Source organism: Sapajus apella, unplaced genomic scaffold (genome assembly GCF_009761245.1).
Source record: "Sapajus apella isolate SASKATOON/1434 unplaced genomic scaffold, GSC_monkey_1.0 scaffold24, whole genome shotgun sequence".
Lineage (NCBI taxonomy): Eukaryota > Metazoa > Chordata > Mammalia > Primates > Cebidae > Sapajus > Sapajus apella.
This window is the reverse complement of record NW_022436964.1, coordinates 21,021,792-21,029,634: the sequence shown is the minus strand read 5'-3', so window position 1 is coordinate 21,029,634 and position 7,843 is coordinate 21,021,792. Positions and strand designations below refer to the sequence as shown.

The 7,843-nt window shown below is 44.5% G+C and overlaps 1 long non-coding RNA gene across 2 annotated transcripts; it reads right to left on the bottom strand.

Moving 5' to 3' along the window:
* Nucleotides 1–352: 352 nt before the first annotated feature.
* LOC116559872 lies at nucleotides 353–6,345 on the bottom strand. 2 transcript variants are annotated; one of them, XR_004272663.1, is made up of 2 exons: nucleotides 5,781–6,345; nucleotides 353–631 (listed from the first exon to the last, which is right to left on the bottom strand). It is a non-coding gene; the product is annotated as an uncharacterized LOC116559872 (long non-coding RNA). The 2 variants fall into 2 exon arrangements; XR_004272664.1 differs by lacking the exon at nucleotides 353–631 and adding an exon at nucleotides 2,215–3,400.
* Between the last annotated feature and the right edge of the window lie 1,498 nt (nucleotides 6,346–7,843).

Below are 7,843 nucleotides of genomic sequence, written 5' to 3'. Positions count from 1 at the left end.
CCTCCCTGACTGTGATGTGTTTTGTGGCCCCTAGAACCTGTCCCAGGCTGGCCATTCTCACCTCAGCCACCATGGTGAGGCTCTCAACTTCCTAGACAGAGAGATTACTCTCTGTCCTGCTGCCATTATCACTCAGGCTGCCCAGATCATGCAAAATTCATTCTTTGAGGCCAAGGGCTCAGTCCAGCCAGAGAATATCAGAGCTGTCTGCAGCTAGGAGAGACAGCTCAGCTCCGCTGCTTACAGAGACAGCTGCCTTAGAGAGGCGAGAGCAGCCCTTTCTCTTGGGTTGGGACAGGGGACATTGGACAAAGACAGGAACATCTACCACCTGAGGCACTCCGACTTTGTACTTTCCACCCTAGCCACTGACACCATTCAGAGGTAGCTGTGGGCGGAAACTTCATCAGGAATACAACCAAACTGCTTATAGGAGGTACCTGGGAGAATTCTCTTGACTGCTACTGTGACCGGGACCAGGCCACCAAACCCCAACACCACTCTTGTTGCAACCACACTTTCAACTCCACCCAAGATGAACCCTTAGGTCTTTGGACTCCTTACCTCAGTCATCACTGGGACAGCTTGCTTCTTGACCTCCTCTGAGTCACCCCCTCCTCACAGGCCAATTCTGTGAATATCAAAGAGTTATTGCCAAGTGTAAAATGGTTCCTGAGATGATCTGGGACTTGACTACCACTGCTTGACCAGCGCTTTCCAGAGCAGGTCTGCTGTACTGAGAAGGAGAATCAGCCTTCATCAGTGACCTGTGCGTCCCTAACAAGACTCTGGCAAGATCGTGCTCCCTGCTGTGATCAGAAACCTGAGTATATCAGTCAGGGTCCTCCAGAAAAAGAGCCAACAGGGTGTGTGTGTGAGATTATAATACACAGGTTTCTTATTATTTGTATAGTAATTATGTATATAATATATATGATGTATCATAAGAAATTGGCTCATGCAATTATGGAGGCTGGCAAGTCTCAATATCTGGAGGCTGAGTTAGCAAGCTGGAGATCCAGAAGAGCAAATGGTTTAATTCTAATCTGAGTCCTAAGGCCTGACAACCAGGAGAGCTGATGTGTGTGGTGCCTGATCGAAGGCTGGCAGGCTCACTTACCAGGAAGAACAAATGCTTCAGTTTGAGTCAAAGGCAGGAAAAAGCTAATGTTCTAGTTTGAAGGCACACAGAAAAAGGAATCCCCTCACTTGGAAGAAGGTCAGCCTTTGGTTCTATTCATGCCTTCAACTGATTGGATGAGATCCACCCATGTTAGAATGAGCAATCTATTTTATTCAGTCTAGCAATGTAAATGTTAATCTAATACAAAAACACCCTCTCCAAAACATTCAGGATAATATTTGTCCAAATATCTGGGCATCCCATGGCCCAGTCAAGGTGACACATAAAATTAACCATCATACCTGAGGAGGCAGACAAACTACCTCAACACCCTCTAACTGAGATGCGAGTATATTAAGGCCCAAGAGGGAAGAGTATTAGGCCCACCGCAGAACCGCAGAGGGATTAGATAGTGGGCAATGCCCTACGCCAACCACTCCAATAACTCACTCTCTCTAGTTTTGATATGTTAACTTGAGAAAACTATGAGTCCTCCAAATGTCACTGTTAAGTAGGCAGTAAAATGTTGGAGCTAGGAAAGAGAAAGTTTGGGGACACATATTTGGGAATCAGTACAGAACATTAAACCAAAGGGTAGTAGGGCCAGGTATGGTGACTCGCACCTGTAATCCTAGTACTTTGGGAGGCCAAGACCGGAGGACTGCTTGAGCCCAGGAGTTCAAGACCAACCTGAGCAAGATGGGGAAACCCGGTCTCTATAAATTAATCAGTTAATTAATTAAACAAATGACCAGAGCCAGTTCTCTTGATTAAAAAAAAAAAAATCAAACCAGTAAATGTAATATAAAAAGATAAAAATAATTTTTTAAAACCAACAGGTAAAGATTATAGAGACAAAAGAGAAGAGGGTCCAGAATGGATCCCTGAAGAACTAAACCATCTGAGATTGAATAGGAGAAGATGGATATAGACAGGTGAAGAAAACTGAACAGTGCCGGAGTAAAGGGAGGAAAACCAGGAGAATATGGGGTCACCAAAGACAGGAAGAGAGTACGCAGAAAATGATTGTACCAAATGCCACCGTGAGGCCGAGTAAAGAGGAGGACATAGAAAAGCTCACGAGATTTGACCATTTTTATTTTATTTTATTTATTTACTACTGATCAGAAAGCAAGACCATTTTCATTTCAAACCTCTACAATTTGGTTCCATTTCCCCTAAATTTCCTGATCTCTTGTTGAATTCTAGCTGGGGTCACACATCCCAGTTTGCTGAGGGCAGTTTTCCAAATAGTCATGTTGTGCTCATGTCAAAATATAATTTTTAAATGCAGTTTTTTTTTTTTTCTCTTTACATACTTTTTGTTTTTCCTTAAGAGGTCACACTGCAGACCAAATGTAATTATTAACAGTGCTCTCTTTCATTCTCAAAAGTACATGCATTTGCATGATAAATTACATGGCTACCCTCTTTCTAACACAAACCTTTTGTGCCAGGTGAGCAGGGGTAACTTTCCTCCCAATTCCTGCCATTTTTCTTCCAATCTTGGGGCTTCTGCCCAGGGTGCTCCCCCCATACCGGAAATGCTTCTGCTCTGCCCAGGGTGCTCCTCCCACACCAGAAATGCTTCTGCTCCTTTCTGGCAAACTCAAATCTCACCTCTCCATGCTACTTTGATGCCCATCCCACCAATGGCCTACTCTTCTCTCTATTTTTTTAACAGTATATTTTTATTCCAAACAACATCTGATTTATAGAAAATTTGAAACCATAGAACAAAAAACTGTTTTCTCCTCATCTCTGAGATTAAGTTGCCAACATGGTGTCCATGGCCCCCAAATACTTCAGCATTTTCTAATAAACAAGGACACTCTTCCTACCAAAATCAGGAAAGTAGCACTGATGCATTGTTACCGTATAATTCTGACACGCATTCAAGTTTCACCAACTGTCCCAGAAGTGTCTTTATAGCAACTGAGTGCAGTTCAGAATCATGTGTTGCATTTATTTGTCACAGCTCTTTTAGTCTCCTTCAACTGAGAAAAGTTCCTGTTTTTTTCGTGACTCTTGTGACTTTTTTGACTCTTTTGCAGTTACAGACTAATTGTTTTACAAAATGTCTCTCAACTTGGGTCTGTCCATGTTTTCTAATGATTATATTCAGGTTATGTATCTTTGACAGAAATACAAAAGAAGTCATGTGTTCTTCTCATTGGATCCACACTTCAATATGTCCTATTACTAATGATGTTAACTTTGATCATTTCATTAAGGTCACATCTACTGTGCTTCCTGGCTGTGAAGTTATTCTTTTTCCTATTGTAACAAATAAATGTTTTCTAGGGAAGAACTTAAAATGTGTAAATTTCCATTCCTCTTTAAAATTAATCTTTTTATCACTTTACATCAATAGGGACTATGAATTACAAAGTATTTAATGGGTATATTAGTATCAATGGGTTATATTACCATCATTATTAAGTTTGATGCTCAGATTGTCTCAGATTTGGCCAGCAGGACATTTCAGGCTGGTTACAGTGTCCTTCTTTGGGTACTTTCTTACTTTCTGGCACCAGAAGCTATCCCAGACCCATCTTTTCCTTTTCCTTTATTAACCCCTAGAATCAACCATTTCTCTTAAGGGATCTTGGTTCCTGTAAGTGAAGAATGATATTTAGAAACCGGGATTGAAACCAGGCACGGTGGCTCACACCTGACATCGCAGCATTTTGAGAGGCCAAGACAGGTGGAATGCCTAAAGTCAGGAGTTCGAGACCAGCCTGGCTAACATGGCAAAACCCCATCTCTACTAAAAATACAAAACTTAGCCAGACATGGTGGCAGGTGCTTGTAATCCCAGCTACTTGGGAGGCTGAGGCAGGAGAATTGCTTGAACCAGGGAGGTGGAGGTTGCAGTGAGCCAACATCATGCCATTGCACTCCAGCCTGGGTGATAGAGTGAGACTCCATCTCAAGAAAAAGAAAAAAGAAAAAGAAAAAGAAAAACCCACACAAAAAACCCACAAAAACAGAAACCAGGATTGAGACCAAGCACAGTGGCTTATGCCTATAATCCCAGCACTTTGGGAGGCTGAGGTGGGAGGATTGCTTGAGGCCACGAGTTCAAGACCACCTTGGCCAACATAGCAAGACCCCACCTCTATTTTTAAAAAATAAATAGAAACCAGTATTGGTCATCATCAATCTCAGGCCCTCTTGGGACACTATCAGGAAGTATGTACACACATACACACAATCATACATATGTACACTTATGTTTCTCCACATATGTAATAAAATATGGATCGTATTTGTTTATTGAAAACCATGACTTCATACCAATACTTCATTCCAACCCAACACAGGTTTCATTCTAGTTTTCTGTCTGTCCATAATTTATTTTTTTGAGATGGGGTCTTGCTCAGTTACCCAGGCTGTAGTATGGCCTCAATCTGGGCTCAAGTGATCCTCACACTTCAGCCTCCTTTCTTGAGCTGGCATACAGGTGCATGCCATCACGTCCAGCTAATCCTGTGTTTTTCAATTTCTGTAGAGACGGGATCTCCCTATGTTGCCCAGGCTGGTGTCAAACTCCTGGCCTCAAGCAATCCTTCCACCTCAGTCTCTTAAAGTAGTGGGATTACAGGCATGATTTGTAAACTGTCTTCTCTAACAGCTAGAAGCTGTGCTTTCATTATCCTTAATATTATGCATTTACATACACGGCCTTGGCAATACCTTTCTCTCCCCACTGGGACTCCAACATCCCGTGGCAGATTGCCTCTGCCAGGCCACCCCTTACCGTAACTTGAGCTCTGACAGCCTGGCCTACCCCTGAATGTGATCGTGGTCAGGTTCTGACCACCACAGCTCACCTCCACCCCACTTATAGCTGCCTGCCTTGCTTGACCCCGCACCTGATGATTTTTGCATTTGATTTTTCAAGAAAGGAAAAGAGGAACTGTAGCTTCTTTCTTATTAGTTTTAAGCACTTCCATTTCATTTATGCTTGGACATTCAGAACTTAATAGTTATTTCCTCCATGCACTGTTCTTAAATTGTGTGACGCCTTTAAAGAGCGCCTCTTCAGTGACACTGGGTCTAGGCGGAGAGTAGCGGTCAGGTCTCCTCCCCCTTCTTCCTCTCCACCACACTGCTCTGTTTGCCCAGAGCTGGGAAAGCTGCAAACCCTCCCCCTGCCTCCCTCCTCGAAGGTCTCTGGCTGAAAGCTCTCGTCTGTCGGGAGGAAACCCGCTAAGCCTCCAGCTCTGGCCTGGCCTGATTGTCTGCCCAGAGGCCAGGCCAGCTCTATCAGTTCTGTGCACAGGGAAGCCCTCGCGCAGAGCGGGAGGCAGGTGGGGGAGGAGCTGTCGGTGGGGCCCCAGGCTTTTGCTGGGCCTACTTCCCACATCTCAGGAGAATAAAGTACTCAGCCCAGAAGAAAGATTCGGGCTTTCAGACTTTGGTTCGGGAGAGAAACGGCATTCAAAGGATACTCACGTAGGCATCTGACAACACGTAAAGGAAACTGGATGACTAACAGAAATTACAGGATGGCTCCACCCTCTCGCTGAAATGACACATTGATTTGAATGCTTGGGTAATTCACAACAGGCGGTGCTGGCAGGGAGCAGCTTTCCCTCATGAGGATGGAAATAAGGGTAATTGCTAATTTCCTTCCCCTCTCCTTCATTACCTGCCCAGCAACCCGCTGCCACCAGCCTCCTTTGACGGCTTTTCTTGTCTAAGACTTCATGCCTTCAGAAATCAATTTCCTCCGCTTTGTCCTGGGCTAGATGGAAAAAAAAAAAAATCAATGTATTCATACAAGTAGAACAATGCAGACAAACTGAGTAAGAAAACATAAATTCAATTACGCAGTATTTGAGGCTTGAATTCCAGTAAATCAACCAAACTTCTTGTCTTCTCCCTTCAGGTGAAAGCATTTGTATTGACACAGCGCCGCCTGCTGGCAACTGGGATCTCAACAGGAAATACTCGCCTTCTAGTCCAAGTTATGCTGCTCATTTCATAGGTTTTAATTTTTATTTTTAAATTTCAGTTCTCTTTCAAGCTCTAGACTCTTTCATTCAGAATCCATTCTCTGTGTACTTATGGTAGATGCTGAAGATCTAAGAAAATATGACTACTTCATGTCTAGTGCAGTGGCTCTTAAACTTGACCTCTCTCAGTCACCCAGGCTGGGGTGCAGTGGTGCAATCTTGGTTCACTGAAGCCTCGACCTCGTGGGCTCAGGTAATTCTCCTGCCTCAGCCTTCTGGGTAGCTGGGACCACAGGCGTGAGCCACCATGCCTGGCTAATGTTGGTTTTTTGTTGTCGTTGTTTTGTGGAGACAGGGTTTCATCATGTTGCCCATGCTGGTATTGAACCCCTGGGCTCAAGCAATCTGCCTGCATTGGCCTCTCAAAGTGCTGGAATTGCAGGTATGAGCCATCACCCCGGCTGAGAAATTTTTAAAATGCAGACTCCTAGGCTCTGCCCGGCAAAGATTCGGAGTTGGTGGGTCTGGGGTGTGTCCCAGGAGCTTGTGTTTAAACTCTCCAAGTGATTCTGAAACAAGAAGTCCACAAATCACATGTTGAGAAAAACTAAAGATGGAGAAGCAGACTGGAATTTGTTATTGCAATGTAATCTAGCAAATGCCACAAAGTATGAACAGAGTCTGCTAGGGACACAGAGAAAGGATGTCTAATCAGACTAAGGAAAGAATAGACAAGGCTTCCCAGAAGGTAACAGACTCTTGATGAATAAAAGTTGGTGAGATGAAGGGGAGCAGGGGAGCACTGCTGCCCTGTCAGCAGTGTGGGAGGCTGGAAGGAAGGAGAATGTGGCAGACTGTCAGAAAATGAAGGGCTTGGGGCCAGGCACTTTGGGAGGTCAAGGCAGGCGGATTACCTTGAGATCAGGAGTTTCGAGGCCAGCCTGGCTAACATGGCAAAACCCCGTCTCTATTAAAAATACAAAAATTATCCAAGCGTGGTGGTGGGCGCCTGTAATCCCAGCTGCTTGGGAGGCTGAGGCAGGAGAATCACTTGAACTCAGGAGGCAGAGGTTGCAGTGAGCTGATATTGTGCCACTACACTCCAGCCTGGGAGACAGAGCAAGACTCTGTATTAAAAAAAAAAAAAAAAAAAAAAAAAAAAAAAAATGAAGCCCCTGGAATACCAAGCTATCTTTCTCCCCAAAGAGCCAGGGAATGCAGAAACTTTTAAGCAGGAGAATGACTTGAGCAGATCTGCATTTTAGGAACACCCCGCTTGGCAGCAATGCTGAGCGTGCAGGACTTGCGGCTTGGGTGATCAGATGTCATTTTCTAAGAACACACGGAGGGACAGGATTGGGGGCAGGAGGTCAAGGAAGAGTAAAAGAAACACAAAAGGGAGGCCAGGCGTGGTGGCTCACCCGTAATCCCTGCTACTCAGGAGGCTGAGGCAGGAGAATCACGAACCCAGAAGACAGAGGTTTCAGTAAGCAGAGATCGCGCCACTGCACTCCAAGCCTGGGCGACAGAGTGAGACTCTGTCTCAAAAGAAGTAAAAACAAGAAAGAGACACAAAAGGGAAAGAGGAGGCTGGTATGGTGGCTCGTGCCACAGGCAAATTTCAAGAGATCCATGGAGACTGTAGTTAGCAACAATGTATTGTATACTAGAAAATTGCTTGGAGAGTAGATTTTTTTTTTTTTTTTTTTTGAGACGGAGTTTCACTCATGTTACCCAGGCTGGAGTGCAATGGCGC